General features: G+C 41.4%; 1 long non-coding RNA gene across 6 annotated transcripts in view; it reads left to right on the plus strand.

Annotated features, from left to right (window-relative positions):
- LOC747326 (uncharacterized) overlaps nucleotides 1-13,098 on the plus strand; it is a 47,160-nt gene extending 34,062 nt beyond the window's left edge. For 5 of the 6 annotated variants that reach the window (XR_008537662.2, XR_001721208.4, XR_008537664.2 and 2 more), the window contains 7 exons: nucleotides 713-980; nucleotides 1,104-1,265; nucleotides 4,048-4,120; nucleotides 6,294-6,549; nucleotides 7,086-8,207; nucleotides 10,690-11,422; nucleotides 12,302-13,098. This is a non-coding gene — a long non-coding RNA (uncharacterized LOC747326). The remainder of the gene's footprint in view (nucleotides 1-712; nucleotides 981-1,103; nucleotides 1,266-4,047; nucleotides 4,121-6,293; nucleotides 6,550-7,085; nucleotides 8,208-10,689; nucleotides 11,423-12,301) is intronic. The other variant, XR_001721207.4, reaches the window with a different exon arrangement.
- The last annotated feature ends 1,092 nt before the right edge of the window (nucleotides 13,099-14,190 follow it).

Below are 14,190 nucleotides of genomic sequence, written 5' to 3' on the forward strand. Positions count from 1 at the left end.
GTCTCCAAAGTCCATTGTATCATCCTTATGCCTTTGTCTCCTCACAGCTTAGCTACCACATATCAGTGAGAACATAACAATGTTTGCTTTTCCATTCCTGAGTTACTTCACTTAGAATAATAGTCTCCAATCTCATCTGGGTCACTGCAAATGCCATTAATTCATTCCTTTTTATGGCTGAGAAGTATTCCATTGTATATTTCTACCACAGTTTCTTTATCCACTTGTTGATTAATAGGCATTTGGGTTGGTTCCACAATTTTGTGATTGTGAATTGTGCTGCTATAAATCTGCAAGTATCTTTCTCGTATAATGACTTTTCGTATGAATCTGCAAGTATCTTTTTCTTATAATGACTTCTTTTCCTCTGGGTAGATGCCCAGTGATGTGACTGCTGGATCAAATGGTAGTTCTATTTTAGTTCTTTAAGGAATCTCCACAGTGTTTTCTATAGTGGCCATACTAGTTTACATTACCACCAGCAATTAGAAGTGTTCCCTGATCACTGCATCCACGCCAACATCTACTGTTTTTTGATTTTTTGATTATGGCCATTCTTGCAGGAGTAAGTTGGTATCACATTATAGATAAACCCCAGTTTTTGAACTTCACATACTGCACAATGCTGGTGATGTAGCAGCCCTGTTGGGATTTTGTTAGGGATCCTTAAGCTTTGTTGTGTTGCTGTGAACAGTACTGTGTTTATTTGCAGGAGTCCATTCTCAATTTTCTGTGCAAATTGGGGAAGGCTGTTGATAATCGGTGGATGCTATAGTACCCATGGAAAGACTCTAGTCTGAAGATACCAGCCTCTCCCTCCCAAGATCACCTCCCCTGACCAACCTTCTGCACTCCTGACAGATACAAGGGAGCAGGCAAGTTGCACCCAACCTAACAGTAAATTGCAGGGACATTTCCATTCTAAGGAAGGAATTTTTGTGTGTGTTGCAACTCAGCTTCTGCTCTGGCATTTTGCTGTGGTAAGCATTGCAAGGCAAGGTTTATATAGGTTAGAAGAGAATTTTATTGTGACATTTTCTTTTTTTTTTTTTTGCAATTTCTGTTCAAGTATTTATTATGCCCTCTGTGTTATAATTTATTAGCATTTATATTGCCAATCATGTTGGAGAGTCCATGTGGTGATTTCTGAAAATGAGATGTGAGAAAGAAGAGGATAATTTAAGTCTAGACCTACAGATTGTGCTGATAAAGTGACGAAGAACTACAATCTTCTTAGTCATTTCATTGTATAAGTGCAATAAACGGTATGTAATAAATTTGTATGTTCATATTTACAACGGAAACTGCTTATCAATGAATTTCACGGGGCATTTGTGTCTTGCCAGATTTTGTGTCTTTCCTGGCAAACAACTTGTGACCACAGTGATGGCTCCAGCAGAATGGAAAAGACCCTTTACCTCACATCTCAGAAGTAAAGATGCTGATTATTTGACATTGCCATTGCAATCTCAAAACAGTGTAAAGCATTTGCTAAAAAGAGTCACTTTCTGAGAAATGACTCAGAATTCGACTTACGTACTAGCAGAACTTATTGCCCATAAAAGGAAAGGCCACACTTTTTGTGAAAACTTAATAATCCCTAGGATGTAAAATTATACTGAGTTAAATCCTAGGCCCATTTTTAGTATAAGAAATTGGAAAAAAATAATCCACTCTCAAATGGTAAGACAAATTGAGATATTGCTGAAAAGCCTCTTGACCCTGAAAAGGTTCTGAATAATGAACTCATAAAAGCAGCAGCAGCATCTAACTTGACACCAGTCATGTCATTTGTAAGTAAGGTTGGTAAATAGTAATGAAATTCAAGCAATATTTTCAGCTATGAAGAGCTGCTCAAACCAAGCAAAGGCCAAGATCTACTTTAAATTTTGTCTACGTATCTTTAAACAAGGCATCTGTCTTGGGGGCATTGTGTTAGCATCTGTACCGGTAACATCTCATCCAGGGTTGGCTTGATAAGAGGCTTCACATTTTTTGTAGAATAAGAAAAAACCTGGCATTGTCACAACACACTGATTTGTTCATGCAGTAGTGCTTGGGGTCAAAAACTCTTGGAATGACCAGGCAGAGTGGCTGACACCTGTAATCTCTGCACTTTGGGAGGTCAAGGTGGGCGGATCACTTGAGGTAAGGAGTTCAAGACCAGCCTGGCCAATAGGGTGAAACCCCATCTCTCTTTTTTTTTTTTTAATTATACTTTAAGTTCTAGGGTACATGTGCACAATGTGCAGGTTTGTTACATATGTATACATGTGCCATGTTGGTGTGCTGCACCCATTAACTCGTCATTTACATTAGATATATCTTCTAATGTTATCCCTCCCCCCTCCCTCACCCCACAACAGGCCCCTGTGTGTGATGTTCCCCTTCCTATGTCCAGGTGTTCTCTTTGTTCAATTCCCACCTATGAGTGAGAACATGCAGTGTTTGGTTTTCTGTCCTTGCAATAGTTTGCTCAGAATTTTTTAAACCCCATCTCTACTAAAAATACAAAAATTAGACAGGTGTGGTGGCGGGCACCTATAGTCCCAGGTACTTGGGAGGCTGAGGCACTAGAATCACTTGAACCTAGGAGGCGGAGGTTGGGGTGAGTTGAGATTTTGCCACTGCACTCCAGCCTGGACAACAGAGTGAGACTCTGTCTCAAAAAAAAAAAAAAAAAGAAAAGAAACTAACAAAAGGTTTGAATGCTCCTGTAAATACAGTTAAACAGGGAAAAGTTCAACTGAGATTTTTAAAATTTTGTGAAAAGTCAGATAAAGAGACATCATCTTCTCCTCCAAACAGAAATGTCATGACTGTGCTTGAGGGATACTTTCAAGATGACACAAAACCAGGTTTTTGGAGTGCTTTGAAGATGGAGAATGGCTTATTAACACTAGTCACATTGGCAGATGTTTTTCATAACATCAACCAGTTGAATAAGCCTCTGCACAGTCCTGGAGAAAATGTTTTCACCAAAAATGTCAAGAGTTTTCGGATTTAAAAGAAAACTAAAGTTTTGGAAAAAACCATGAGGCAAAAGAAATCCTTGAGATGTTTCCATTGTTGCTTGGGTCTGGGGCCATCAGTAAGTCTCAATTCTTATTGAGCAGAACCTGGCAGCACTGTAGAATGAAACAGAACCATACCTACCCTCTCTTTAAACACAAGTGCATGACCAGGCGAGGGAGCGTTTCGTTGAATCTTTGACTCAGTCTGAGAACAGAGTCTGGAGAGAAGAGGAAGAATCCTGCACCCCATGCAACCCCAGACTCTCTAGATGGGACTCACGTATCACTCCGGAGGCGAGTCCTGGGTTTCTGGGTAAGAGAGTGCTCTGTCAGCCTCAGGGAAACGATGAACACTTCACTGCAGTTGCAAATTCTTGCACATAGGAACAAATTTTCTGTTATTTAATAAACACCAAGAGCAAGGGAAAAAGTTGTAGCCCTTCAGTTGACAACGACATCTGTGTGTACCTCAAGTTTGACTCAGAATTGAATTTTTAGGCAGCACATGTGTCACATTAAAGAAGGTCAAGTTGATCACCAATGACCAATGGTTTAATCAGTCACGGCTTCGTCAAAACTAAAAAGGACAGAATTCAGAGGGCTTGCAGTTAGTGGAACACGTGGAGGGTCCTGGAGGGTGTCATGCCCAGGACATGAAAGCTCTGTACCCCGTCCCACGTATCTCACCATATGCATCTCTTCATCTGTGTCCTTTGCAACATTCTTTAGAATAAACCAGTAAACGTGTTTCCCTGAGTCCCGTGGGCTGCTCTTGCAAATGAATCAAACCCAGGGAGAGTCGTGGAAACCCTGACTTGATGCCCGTTGGTCAGAGTCCAGGAGGCTTGGACTTGCAACTAGGAGGAAGGAGGGGGTTGGGGACTGAGCCTACAACCAATGGGATTGGTCACTATCTCCAGGTAGATAGAGTTGGAATTCAGTTGGAGGACACCCAGCTGGTGTCCACTGCTTGGTGGTGAGAAGAAACTCCCACACCTTTGGTCACAGAAGTCTTCTGTGTTTATTGTTCTAGTGTGAGAACAGAGGAGAAGCCTGGTTTGAGTGAGTTTTTCCTGAAGCAAAAGGGAAGAGCTTAATTTCAAAAGGTAAGTTAGTTATATTTTTCTCTAGGAAACAACTGATTGCTTAAAAAGATATGATTAGGCCGGGCGCAGTGGCTCATATCTGTAATCCCAGCACTTTGGGAGGCCAAGGCGGGCGGAACACCTCAGGTCAGGAGTTTGAGACTAGCTTGGCTAACATGGCGAAACCCCGCTTCTACTAAAAATACAAAAATTAGCTGGGCATGGTGGTGAGCACCTGTAATCCCAGCTACTCGGGAGGCTGAAGCAGGAGAATCGCTTGAACCCAGGAGGCGGAGGTTGCAGTGAGTTGAGATCATGCCACTGCACTCCAGCTTGGGCAACAGAGCGAGACTCCATCTCAAAAAAAAAAAAAAAAAAAAAAAAAAAAAAAAAAAAAAAAAGATATGATTAGTTTTAAACAAGGGAAACAAATTCCACTTGCATGTACTATGTGTCACACATCTTTAACCTTTTGTATCCTGAACATCATTTAAAACTTCCCTCCAGATTAGAAAGTTGAAGTCTGCTCATGGGGCCTTCAGTTGCTGTCTTAGAAATTCACTCTCAGGGTGTCAGAAAGCCCATCCTCCATAGGCATTTACAACAAGGAATTTGATTCCTTCTATCCCTGGTCAACTCCAGGCTTTTTTAAAAAGTAGCTTAATAAATATTAAGAGTGCATTTTTCTTTGTGAAGTTTGACACTCATTAATTAACACAATTGTTGGAAATGGGAATTTTTTTTTTTTTTTTTTTTTTGATGGAGTCTCACTCTGTCACCCAGGCTGGAGTGCAGTGGCATGATCTCGGCTCACTGCAACCTCTGCCTCCTGGGTTCAAGCGATTCTCCTGCCTCAGCCTCCTGAGTAGCTGGGACTACAGGTGCGCACCACCATGCCTAGCTAATTTTTGTATTTTTAGTAGAGGCGGGGTTTCACCATGTTAATCAGGCTGGTCTCGAACTGCTGACCTCCTGATCTACCCTCCTCGGCCTCCCAAAGTGCTGAGATTACAAAAATTAGTGGTAGTAAAGTGGTATGGGTGGCCTAAAATATTTTAGAGACATTACTTACACTTAAAATAGCAAATTACATCCCTATCTGGGCCTGTGTTTAGAATGAGTCAGATGGTTTTTTGTTGCCTGGTGACAGGCGTTGGGGTCACAGAATCCTCTTTCTGCAATGTTGTGTATGACCCAGAGAGTCTCTGGCAAGATGTGGACAGATCTCTAAAAGGTCAGGGAGCTCAGTCTCCACGAAGCTTGCAGAACCCTCCCCATCTGCCTGCTAATAAACGATTACGTATAAAAATGTCTAAATACATGGTGGTGTTGAATCTGTGACTTGGTTTTATTATAACCAGGTGGCAGGAAAGTAGCCAACCCTCACTCACATAGAACTTTCCACACTACTGTTTTCTCTTCCAAAATAACCAAGAATTTTTCATGGTCAAGTACAAGTGGAAATGGCTGTCGGTTTGCAACTGCCAGGTTTACCAATGGATGGTGTTTTGCCAGGGGGTGGGACCCAGAATGAAAGGGGCAAGAGATCTGAAGGATGGGCAATGGGAGTGGTTGCACTATGGATCTGTAGAATATTCATCCTCCTAAACTGAATTAGGAGGAATGTAGTCATGGGGGTGGTTAAATGATGAGAAAATATGATGGAGTCTACTGATTGACATGAAGGAAGAATTTTTGCCATGTTCTTTTTAATGTTTTTCTTTTTCTCCTCTAAAAATAAGATTTCAGTAGTGTGACCACAAATTAAACCTTAATGACACCCTAAGTAAAGAAGAGACTGGCCCCTCAGGGAATCCTTTATTATTTAGTATGGTAACTTGCTTCTTGATTTTACAAATATGAATTCTCTTGAAGAGAAATTTTGATCTAAGGCCAACTTTTCCCTTAATGGTTCCTTTGTGTCCATGAAGAGATGGTAAATGCATACAAAGTTATTAGCAGCACTTTTCATAAAATAAAATTTAACACAGAAATTTGCTGCAAAATTAACTGCCAAAAGTTTTATATAGAAATGAATTTCGGGTTAACCACTATTTTATTTTACATTGAACATGGAAATTCACAGAACTTATTGACTTTATTATTCCACTGTGTTCTTTCAACATAATTTGCTAGTCTATTAAACTCTTGCCCAGGAAAATAAACCTGAAAATAACCTTATTGCTCATTTCAGGAATATCTTGAAAGACCCATCAACTCACCATTAGAAAACATGAAACGACAGATTATATCCTAAGATTGTGTGAACCTCTTACCTGGAAACCCGTACAATTGCTTTGTCTACCAATCCTAAACTATTATATCTTGATCTTTACTCAATCCTAATTACACACCCACATTGAAAGACCTATCTTAATTCAGACTTCAAAATCTTACAAACGTCCAAGTCCCTCCTTTGAAATGCTACTAAGACTGCAGTAAGAATACATGTAAGTATAAACATATCTATATTAGCTTTTTTTAAAACAACAGGGTCATTATCCTTTTTGTGAAACCATATGCTAACATTTATTGAGCATTAATAAGCACTGGGGCTGAGCACCTTCTCACACTGAGTTCTCAAGACAACAGTGTATGAAAGGTACTATTATTATTCCCACTTTACAGAATGGGAAAATGAGGCTTAAAAACATTAAATGCAGTAATTTCCCTATGGTTGCACAAGTAGGAAGGAGAGGGGGCCAGGAGCCCTGGTCGTTTACCCTCAGAGTCCACCTTTTGAACAAATGGTAATCTTCTTTCCAATTCTTTTAGATAAGAATGGTTCTTAATCATGTGCTGCATGTTTCACTGAGTTTTCTTCTTATCTCCTCTTCTAATCGAAACCAGAAGACCCAATATAATATCTAGTGTTCTCACCCAGCCCACATGCTCAATGCTGTGAAGCTGAAAATGGATCCAATGCTGTCGCAGAGAGGCAGAGAGTGAATTCCCAAGAGTTATGAGTCATCCATTCCCCTTTCAGAGCATGCAGTGACTGAGAGGAAGAGAGATACTAACACTTGAAGTAATCCAGTCTATCAATAGGGGATGGACTACTTCGATTTAAAGCGATTTACAAAAGGATTTGGATACCTCATCTCTCCTGTTTCGCCAAGGTCTTGACTTATCGCTGCAGGTTGTATAATTAGTCTCATTAATCTAGCAAATGATGGCAAAATGCTTGGTAATGATGTCTAACTGGGGCCTTTCCAAGGAACCTTTGTTGTTTAATTAGGAGATAATGGATGAGCTTGTAGAGAGACCAGGGTTATAAAAGGCAGTAGCATGTCAATGTGCTCATGCCTAGTTCAATACAATGGTTTTTAATCCAAGTATTCAAATAAATTGACATATTGTAGGTACATGAATTTAAAAGGGGTCATTATTCACTAACTATATTTTAACATATGCTTAGAGCAACCCATTACTGCTGGGGATAATAAACGGTGCCCAGATGAACAACCACATTGCATACAAAGGATGGTGTCTGAGATCACTACTGGGCCCGACTTAGCCACCATCTTTCCATATAGAATCATAGGTTTGGAAATTTATCCCTTCTATGGATGAAGCACCAAACTATTAAACTGCAAAACCATTCTGTATTTATTCTTTCTAGCTGCAGTTCCCTTGACAATAAATGAAGAGTTTGTCCTCTGATTATGTTTGATTTGTTCTCTTATTTACCCCAAAAGATTATATTAAAATTTATATTTCAGTTTGGATGGTTTCAGTTGTAAGTAACCAAAAAGCAAACTCAGACTGTCTTAAACCAAAAGGGAGATCTAGTGGCTAGAGGCAGAGGAGGCTTAGCTCTTGAATCAGAGTCCTGGTTTTAGTCTTTGATGTTTCTCTCCACCCTGCCCTTCTCTGACACTCAAATTTCATGGGTGCTACACGTAGAGGGAGGGTAGCATGGAAGTTGTGGAGATAACTACTATGTCTACTTACATGTCCACGAGTAACCTCATCACCACGTTGGGAGAAGCTACATACGATACTTTTTGGGAGAAACTGAGCTCCGGAGCTGCTTGGTCAATCTCCCTGTAACCGAATCACAGGTTCACTTGATCACCACCTGCAGAGTCCAATCGACAAGAGCAAGGTCTGGTATAAAGAAAGTGACATTTTATTCTAAAGCTAGCTTATGGGAAGAAGTCCAGGCTTCCTGCCTTAAGGGTACTGCTTCAATTTTGGAGGAGAAAGTGGGCACTTTTAAAAGGGGGCCTGGCATGAGCGGCATGCAGGGGAGGGAGTGAGCAGCTGGGGGTCCATGGGACTTGCCTCGGTGCTTTATCTACTGCTCAAGCCGGCACCATCAGAGGCAGAACCAGGTTGCAAAGCAGACTTGTCTCAAGATATGCTCCCGGTGGGAGAGAGTTTCATGCCGGGAATACTTTGGGTTGTAAATTGACTGTTGTTTCTTGAGGCATCTCCTTGGGGAGAGGTTTCTGCTCTGGAGCCTCTAAGTAAGTATACAGTTAGATAAGCTTGCCTTGTAAAGAACATCTGGAGAAGGCAGAATGTTATAATTGCATTTCTAAAGAGCTAAGTAGGAAGTGGGGAAATGGGAAAAGGAGAAAAGAGAAAAGAAGAAAATAATAATGAAAAAATAACGCGTTCTCTTTGTCTTAAAAAATGGGGATACTTGGTTACATTCCCGCTAACAGACTCTCTTCTTGATTAAGCTAAGGCTCCTCTGAGCCATCTTCTCAACTAGGCCTTAACCTTGGCCCATGAGGATGGCTGACTCAGCACAGACAATTTTTTCTACCCATTCCCACACTAAGAGACACAAACAAACACTATCATTGTAACTGAACTCAGATCTGGGCTACTCATTGCTTGAAAGCCAAAAACTCAAGAGAGCTTTGGTGAAAAGAAAGTTCGCTTCATTCAAGAAGCCGGCAAACCAGAGGAGGGAGTGAACTAGCACTCAGAGACCACCTCTCGGAGCTTTGCTTCTGGATCTTGATCCAGGGGGGGTTTAAGGGAAATTAGGGGAAATGATGACCAAAACATTTCTGTGAAATGTGCACAATCACAGGCAGCCAGTTAATCATTGCTTTCTTCATCAGTGTTTCGTGACCTTCTACAGGTTCGTCAGCCCATTCTCAGAGCTGTTGGTTGGCAAATTTTCTTTTATCTCTGTTGAAGATCTTGTTTTCCTGAAGCTGTTTTTAGTAAATAATGCACAAACTCAAGTGAAGCAATAATTGCATTCAAGCAAGCTTTTCTCTAACAAGGAGTCAGCACTGTCACAGCACAGTTCCTAATAGCTCAAGGATGCACTCCTGGGATGAGGACTCCAGGCTCCTTAAGTTCCTGCCTGGGAAAACTCAAGGCTGCCAGAATGATTTACTTTTTGTTCCAGCCAACCCCTGAAGATAGGGCACCTGCCTTCTAGTCTCCATGGGAGGACAGAAGCCTAACTGGATAATCGCCAGTTAACAAACACAGATGGACTAATCATGTAAACCAACCACCTCCTTCCTGCTTTTTTAAGTTTCTGCTTCCCTGACTCCACTGAGCCTCTGTTCCATCCCTACCCCTACTTTCTGATTCTTTCCTTGAAACACCCAGTCACCTGTGCACAGAACAAAAGATGAGCTCAGTTTATGCTGGACACTTGCCTTTGCAATAGACTGAATAAAATCTGTTCTCATCAACTTTAACTGGCGTCCAGCATTGGCACCATGTTCTTTAAGAATGACTTCCAAGTCCCTACTCCTTCCCAGCCCTCTTCATTGTGGTTTGTGTTTGTAGAACACAGAGTTAAAGTAAGACCTGTTATTGTTATGGACCACAGGTTCTTAAGCTCCCACGCAATAGAAATTGACACGAAGCCAAGCAAGTTTCCCAGACAAGGCTTTATTGAGGGCTTATGCTTGAGCACAAGGGAGACAGCACAGGATGAAGGATTCCCTGGCTGGCTCCCTGGGAAGAGCTGCTTGGGATCTTTTATTTGGGGGAAGAAAAGGGGTCGATGTTAAATAAAAGGTATGTAAACATGATTTGGAAGGAATTTCAGCCATGCAAGGGCAGTGTAGAGACATACTTTTTCATATATCACATGGCAGATAAGCCTGTCATCGGGCAGGGATTTTAGTATTATAATGAGGCAAGGGTCCGGATTGGTCATTCTCATGGTCTTGTGCACATGCAGGTGACAGGGTTAACTCCCTTGAGTAAGATTTATAGTGGAATGCTCCTGATGTTAGCTTCTTCATGCAGTTTGCAGGATCTGATCAGTGGGGGTGGCGCCAGCTGGCGGGTGCTGCAAGCTCTGGCGGTCAGCAGACATGTATAGAAAAATACATTAGTCAGGGTGGGCTGAGTAACAGGTGGGCTACTCTGTCTCATTACTTTGTACTTAGAAGAACTGCTGAAATCTTCCATGTACCAATACCTTGAAAAAGTAGCTGGCTATGGCTTAGAGATGTAACTTGAAATTGTTTTTATAGGTGACAACTTTGTGGTTGTGAATAAATACCTATACCAATGTATAATGTAGCAAATTTTGTAATTTAAAAATTACTCAAAAGTCTTTCACATCCCTTATGTCTGGCTTATGGGTTTACTTTCAGATGACTAAACCCATTGAGATAAATCTCCTGAGGTTTTCCTGGAGTTGGAAGAATCCATCTATTTTGCTAGAGAAGCAGAGGTAAAACTCTTTTCCTTCAAAAGGCTTTGGGGAGTTGTAATGTCTAAGATACCCAAGGAATCCCAAGGCAGATGTGTTATGAAATGCTAGCATCAATTAAGTAATTCATTTATTCCATCTATGACCCTCAGTCACAGGCCACCAAAACACCCCTATAGTTAAAAAAGTTGGGCTTATTACTTATTGCAGCAAGAGAGAACACACACCACGGAGGAAATGGGGTGGCCCCGTAAGAGGTGTTGAAAACAAACAATGATAGGATTTAGGCTTTGACTGGGTGAGCTGGGAGGGGGCTCTAAGGAAGCAGAGGTTTCTCTAGAATGGATTATGCCTATGATCTCAGTCAATCTTCTGTATGCAGAGGGGAGACTAAAATGAGGATAAAGCTGCAATTGGCAAACAAGTAGCAGTCACTCATGTTAGTCTAGAGAGGGGATGTTTGACATTTGTGGGTGGCACAGTGGCCTTGCTTTTCTTTGTGTTTAGATGAAATTATGAAGTTATGAAAATTATAATTTATAAATAAAATTATAAAATTATGAAGTTATGAAATTATAAATGGTGCCCAGATGAACAACCACACTGAGTACAAAGGATGGTGTCTGAGATCACTGAAGTGGGCCTGCTTCATTTCATTTGACAGTGGCCTCAGAGTAAGCTTCGTTGAAGTTGGTGTTCTGTGTGACTGTTGATGTCTGGTGGGAGAATAACATGGCCTGGCTGTGGGATCCAGGCCGGCTTCTGAATGCGAAGGGCTGCTGCTTTCTGTTTCCTCATCCATTCTATGTCGCTAAAGCGCTCACTGAGTGCTGGGATTGCACAGCTGAAATGGTTTCTGTCTTTAAGGGATCTACAATGAGTGTTAAAAGCAGATGAAAAATAGACAATGGGCAATTAATTAGTCAACAAATATGAACCAAGTGCCCCATGGGGCAGGTTCTGTTGTGGACACGGGAAATATGAAGGAAAGCACAGACAGAGACCCTCTGCCCTCACGGAGTCCTCATTCTAGCAGAAAGAGACAAGCAATAAACAAAGCAAAGAAGTATGTTATCCATTGCGTTTGAGGGTAATTATGGGGAAAAGAAAAAGCAGAGTTAGAGGAATGACACCCGTAAGAGGGAATGGCAAGGGTTGCAACATTAAACTGGGTGGCAGAGGGGGTATGCTATGATGAGTGTATACGGAACCATTATATGGAGGAAATACACAACCGCTCAGGCATAATTTTTTATCCATTTTTTTGATAACTTATAAACCAGGGAAAAATAAGATACGCACTGTTTTATTTACTATATACAAGAAATCAGGTTTAGGTATGTTGAATCAATGCAACTTTACAGAAATATTACGTACATTCTTTATGGAAATAAAATAATTTGAAGTATGTTTTCCCACTTATCAACATCCTGCAAAATTTTGAAACGGTGATCACTGCTTTTTATACTGCAGAAAAGGAGGAAGATATGTAATTGGTCTGTATTTGTTTATTTACTGTAACTTTAATTGATTGTTATATTTTTCTGCCACAGATGCTGGACCGTGACACGAATGTGGCCATTTCCACTGTCACCAAGCTCCCCTAGGTCTCCATCAGCTTCAGTGACCTGGGCTCTTTCACTTCTCAGAGATGCTCATTTCTGCATCTCCTGTCAGTTCTCGCTCTTTTTTTTTTTGAGATGGAATCTCACTCTGTCGCCCAGGCTGGAGTGCAGTGGCACGATCTTGGCTCACTGCAATCTTCACCTCCCAGGTTCAAGTGATTCTCCTGCCTCAGCCTTTCAAGTAGCTGGGATTACAGGCGTGCACCACCATGCCTGGCTACTTTTTGTATTTTTAGTAGAGACGAGGTTTCACCACGTTGGCCAGGCTGGTCTTGAACTCCTGACCTTAAGTGATCTGCCCGCCTTGGCTTCCCAAAGTGCTGGGATTACAGGCATAAACCACTGTACCCGGCCTCCTGTTAGTTCTCTTAAAATAGCCGAGTGATCTTTCCTTCCCGTTCATCTGCTATCTGTCTGCTGGCTCTTTCTTGCCAATAAAGACTCATTTTCTCCTATCTAGACTTCTCTGGCATGAGGAATGAGCCAATTTAATGTATGTCTTAGGTGGGAGTGTGGTGAGTTGTGGAAGGGAGGTTTGGGGAGCTGGATTCTCTGTGAAAACGTGTAGCAAGGAGAAAGGTCACTGGGGAGATTATCATCTGCAAGGCAGGAGAGGCTGTTCTATTGTCATTCACATGTCATCAGCCCAGTTATTAATACTTTCCTTCCTCTACCCCCTTGTCGTTGTTAAGGAGTTCCTTGGAATAAACAAGTACTTTCCCTCCCCTGGTTGGTGTCTCTGTGTCTTCAAGATACTGCCTATTTTTTTGAGGTTTCAACACAAACAGATCTAGTCATGGCAAAATGGTGACATTAATTCTGACTTCTCAGCTTCAACACTCTTCCCCTAAGAGGCAGAGAATCCTAGCACAGTAAGGGGTCTTAATGTTCTGGTCAACTCTTCTTGCCCACACTAGTCATGGAAGTCTTTGCTGAAATGCCCCCAGTGAAAGGAGGTTCATTTCCACCCAAGGTAGCTTATTCAATTTTGCCACAACTCTGTGTGTGTGTGTGTAAATGTGTGGGTGCATGTGTGTATGTGTGTGTGGATCCATGTGTGTATGTGTGTGTGGGTCCATGTGTGTGTGGCTTCCTCCACCCATTAATTGTAATTCTAGCAGTTGGGGCCATGAAGAAAAATGCAACAACTCTTCTGGGCAGGAGGCTTTTAGATGACTGAGTACTCTTTTGACATGTTTCTTTATTTCTTTACCTTCAATCTCTTTCCTCCAGGATTAGCATAATCAGTTCTTGGTTTTTTTTTTATTTTTTTATTTTTTATTTTTTTTTATTTTTTATTTCTCTGAGATGGACTCTTGGTCTATCGGCCAGACTGGAGTGCCGTGGTGTGATCTCGGCTCACTGCAACCTCTGCCTCCCAGGATCAAGCGATTCTCCTGCCTCAGCCTCCCAAGTAGGTGGGATTACAGGCATGTGCCACCAAGCCTGGTTAATTTTTGTATTTTTATTAGAGATGGGGTTTCACCATGTTGGCCAGGCTAATCTCAAACTCCTGACTTCAAGTGATCTGCCCACCTCAGCCTCCCAAAGTGCTGGGATTACAGGCGTGAGCCACCACACCTGGCCATTGCTTTTGTCTCCTTGCAGCTATCATTGTGTACTCCAATGCTTCATAAATTTGAGTAAAATGCAGATTCCTTAAAATAAATCACAATACTATGCTCTCTCTCTCTCTTCCCCTCTCTTTCTATATATATATGTATATATATATATATATATCTGATTACTGACTTAGTTTTTACTATTTAAACCTAAGATTTAAAACCCTTCTGTTCATAGTCCTTAAACATGAAACT

Source organism: Pan troglodytes, chromosome 8, assembly GCF_028858775.2.
Source record: "Pan troglodytes isolate AG18354 chromosome 8, NHGRI_mPanTro3-v2.0_pri, whole genome shotgun sequence".
In the NCBI taxonomy this organism is placed as follows: Eukaryota; Metazoa; Chordata; class Mammalia; order Primates; family Hominidae; genus Pan; species Pan troglodytes.